This window comes from Syzygium oleosum, unplaced genomic scaffold (genome assembly GCF_021117445.2).
Source record: "Syzygium oleosum isolate NSW1041296 unplaced genomic scaffold, Sole_v2.1 Sole_v2.46, whole genome shotgun sequence".
NCBI classification, from domain to species: Eukaryota; Viridiplantae; Streptophyta; class Magnoliopsida; order Myrtales; family Myrtaceae; genus Syzygium; species Syzygium oleosum.
Window position 1 is genome coordinate 1,366,409 of NW_026607530.1, and position 4,709 is coordinate 1,371,117.

Consider the following 4,709-nt stretch of genomic DNA (forward strand, 5'->3'; position numbering starts at 1 on the left):
ACATATTTTTATATACGTGGTTTCTGCTTGTGTCTGTTCTCTGATTGGGTTTGGGTCGGCGACGCATCCTGGGAGCGTTGCATCATAACCGGCCAAGGCGGGGATGTTGCGTGCCGTGGGGATCGGGGCGTGACATTCCCTTTTTGAATTGGTATCAGAGTAAGGTCAGCTCGATCCAATTTGGTCGAAGTCTGGAGTGACAAGGAACGATGAGACCATGGGTAGCCAGTAGGGTGTCCTTGTGTGCTACGTGTATCTCCTGACAGTTGTGTTTAATTGGGTGTTTATGGATACGATTTGTAAAGTACAGGTGCGGCAGGACCCGAGGTGAGTATGCGAACTCCTTGGGTGATGTGTTGATTGGCTCTTGTTAGGCCGCATGCTGGTTGTTTGATTGTTGTTCTGATACCTGCCTGGGACTTAGACTGGGATAGATTGGTTTAAGTCTTTAATTCCTTAATGGAATTATAGCAGGTAATGGAATAGCTGAGTTGTGAGGATGAGTAGAAGAAAGGGTAAGGAACCCCAGGGTCAGCCTAGTTCAGAAGGCCAAGAGGCCCGAGACCGCCGACTAGAGGACATTATTCAAACTCCAAGCAGGAGAAGCGGAAAGGAGCCCCAAGCCCAGGCTAGCGAGGGAGCCCGTGAGGCTAGAGATCCAAGATTTGATGATGTGATGAATACCCTACGGAAGATAGGGCGAGTTATGGGATTGCAAGCGCAAGAAAGGGCTGCAGCTTATGCGCAGGCTGCTGAGGCTGCTCCGATTGCTGGTAATGAAGGGAATCAGGCCCATCAAGGACAGGCTCAACCAGCAGGGGTTAGGCAGATGCCCCATTTAGTAGAACAATTTATAAAGTTGAAGCCGCCTAAATTTCATGGTCGCGGTGACCCCGAGACTGCGCCAAGGTGGGTGGAAGAGCTGGAGAAAACAGTTAAGGTTCTGGGGTGCACCGATGAAGAGAAGGTAGCGTTGGCGGTTTATCAACTTCAAGATGGTGCCAATGACTGGTGGAATGCCTCGGAAGGCAGAGTATTTCCGGAAGGGACGGCCCCGACTTAGGCAGTATTTGTTGAGAATTTCTATGAAAAGTATTTCTCGAAAAATGCTCAGGAAAAGAAACTAATGGAATTTATGCGTTTGCGTCAGGATCAGATGACTGTTGACCAGTATGAAGCAGAGTTCGCAAGGTTGGCAAAGTTCGCGCCGACTATGGTAGAAAACCCACGGGATAGAGCTCGAAGATTCCGGGATGGATTGAAGCCGGATCTTCGGAGTCTAATTTTGTCTCATGATATCAAAGATTATAGGGAGATGCATAGGCGGGCTCAGATTATGGAGTGGGATCAGCAAGAAAGGGCAGCCGTTTCGGGATCGCGGTTTGCCCAAAATAGAGATAATCGCCGTTTGGGAAAGAGACCTATGACTGGGAATAGGCGGTTTGTCCCACCGGCCAGGCGGAATCTTGGGAAACCGAGCCCCCAACTGAGTAGATATGGGGCATGTTTTAAGTGCGGGAGTATGGAGCATCAGATTTGCAGTTGCCCGCAGATGCAGCCCTCAGGACCACCCAGATTACCGCCATCGCGCATTGGAAATCAAGCCAGACCTCCCCCACCGGCTAATCAAGGGCGACCGCCAGCTCAAGGAAGGGTCTATGCCATGGCGCGCAAGGAAGCTGAGAATGCGCCGGACGTGGTCACAGGTACGATTTCCTTATGTGATCATGCCGCTTATTCATTGTTTGATCCGGGGGCGACCCATTCCTTTATTTCCGAGCAGTTTGTTAAGTTGGTTGGTATAGAACCAGTGTTGCTTGAGAATGTGCTTTGCGTGTCGACGCCTGTGAATGATAAAATGCTAGTCTCTTTTGAATGTCCCAACTGTAAGATTGTGATTGGGGATAGAGAAGAGAGTATCGACTTGGCAGTATTGGCCATGTTCGATTTTGATGTGATCATTGGAATGGACTGGTTAGTCCGACAGAAAGCTGTATTGGATTGCAGCGATAGGACGATCCAATTTAATCCGGATGGATGTCCTAGTTTTGTGTTCCAGGGAAACCGAGGAGGAACCTCGATCCCTTGGATTTCCTCGTTTGAGGTGAGCAAGTTGTTGGATGATGGGTGTGAAGGATATCTGGTAAATGTTGTGGATCCGACAAAGGCGGAACCTAAGTTGGAGGATATACCCGTAGTATGCGATTTCCCCGAGGTGTTTCCTCAGGAATTGCCGGATTTACCGCCTGAGCGAGAGGTGGAGTTTGTGATTGAATTGGCCCCTGGGACGGAGCCGATTTCGAAAGCCCCATATCGGATGTCCTTATCGGAATTGAAGGAGTTGAAAGTGCAAATTCAGGAATTGCTGGACAAGGGTTTCATTCACCCTAGTGCTTCTTCATGGGGAGCGTCAGTCCTATTTGTAAGAAAGAAAGATGGAACTCTGAGGTTGTGCATAGATTACCGGTAGTTGAACCAAGTGACAGTGAAGAACAAGTATCCCCTGCCGAGGATTGATGATTTGTTCGATCAGCTGCAAGGAGCCTCAGTATTTTCCAAGATAGATTTGAGGACTGGGTATCATCAGCTGAGGATCAGGAAAGAGGATATTCCTAAGACTGCTTTTAGGACCAGATACGGGCATTATGAGTTTTCAGTTATGCCCTTTGGACTAACGAACGCCCCAGCTGCTTTCATGGATTTAATGAATCGGGTGTTCAAAGAATTCCTGGACCAGTTGTGATAGTCTTCATTGATGATATTCTAGTGTACTCTAAGAGCCCTGAAGAGCATGAAGTACACTTGGCAGAAGTGCTATGGACTTTAAGAGAACACAAGCTGTACGCCAAGTTCAGCAAATGCAAATTTTGGTTAAACAAAGTGGCGTTTCTTGGGTATATAGTTTCCGGAGATGGGATTTCTGTTGACCCAGCTAAGATTGAGGCAATAATGAAGTGGCCTAGGCCGACCTCAGTAACATAAATTCGAAGCTTCTTAGGATTAGCTAGCTATTATCGACGTTTTGTAGAAGGATTCTCGTCGATAGCCATGCCATTGACGCGATTGTTGAAGAAGGAATCTAAGTTCGTATGGGATGACAAATGTGAGAGAAGCTTCCAAGAGCTGAAGCACAGGTTAACAACAGCTCCCGTGTTGACCATTCCATCTGGACCAGGAGGATTTGAAGTCTATAGTGATGCGTCACTAAGAGGACTTGGTTGTGTCCTGATGCGCATGGAAAAGTGGTAGCGTATGCGTCGCGCCAGTTGAGGCCCCATGAGATGAATTACCCGATGCATGACTTGGAATTGGCCGCGATCGTATTCGCTCTCAAAATCTGGAGGCATTATTTGTGTAGAGAGAAATTCCAGATTTATACCGATCATCAAAGCCTCAAGTACCTATTTTCGCAAAAAGAGTTGAATATGAGGCAGCGCCGATGGATGGAGCTTTTAAAGGACTATGATTGTGACATTTTGTATCACCCTGGTAAGGTGAATCGAGTCGCTGATGCCTTAAGTCGCAAGTCTAGTATGGCGCACCTAATGGTCAAGGAGTGGACATTATTGGAAAGGCTCGGAGATTCGAGTTCAAGTTCGAAGTGAGCCGGATGTCCGGTCACGCTAGTTGCATTACGAATTGAGCCGGAAATTCAAACTAGAATCAAGGAACTGCAGTCTACGGACTAGGAGATCCAAAAGATTGTCGGATTGGATACCGCTAAGAGGAAGTTAGATTTCCAAGTGAGTGAAAATGGAATCTTGAAGTTCCGGGGAAGAATGTGTGTGCCTGATGACGCAGAGCTCAAGGAAGAAATTTTATCAGAAGCTCACAGGAGCAATTATAGTGTCCACCCAGGCAGCACGAAAATGTATCAGAATTTGCGGCAACATTATTGGTGGAATGGAATGAAGGCTGATGTGGCTAAGCATGTGGCTAAGTGTTTGACGTGCCAACAAGTGAAGGCACAGCACTGTAAGCCTGGAGAACTGCTGAAACTATTAGAGATCCCAGAGTGGAAATGGGAGCACATCACGATGGATTTCGTGACGGGATTGCCGCGAAGCCAAAAAGGGCATGATTCAATATGGGTCATAGTGGATCGTTCAACTAAGTCAGCGCACTTTCTGGCAGTGCGAAAGGATTTTGAGCTGGAAAGATATGCAGAATTATATGTGCGGCAAATAGTAGGTCTTCATGGAGTACCAGTGACGATCACATCGGATCGTGATCCAAGGTTCACAGCCAATTTCTGGAAAAGTCTGCAAGTGGCCTTAGGCACCAAGTTGCAATTTAGTACGGCCTATCATCCGCAGACAGATGGTCAGTCGGAAAGAACGATTCAGACTCTTGAGGATATGCTGAGAGCCTGTGTATTGGACTTCCAAGGCAAATGGGAAGAGCAGTTGCATTTAGTGGAATTTGCCTATAATAACAGCTACCAACAGAGTATTCAAATGGCGCCGTTCGAAGCCTTATACGGCAGAGCTTGTAGAACGCCATTATGTTGGGACGAAGTTGGTGAGCGAAGTATAACAGGCCCAGAGTTAGTACAGCAGACGGTGGAGGCTGTCGAGATCATCCGAGATAGACTGAGAACAGCGCAGAGTCGCCAAAAGAGTTACGCCGATCGGAGACGACGACCCTTAGAGTTTCAGGTGGGAGATCATGTGTTTCTCAAGGTGTCGCCAATGAAAGGATTATCCCGA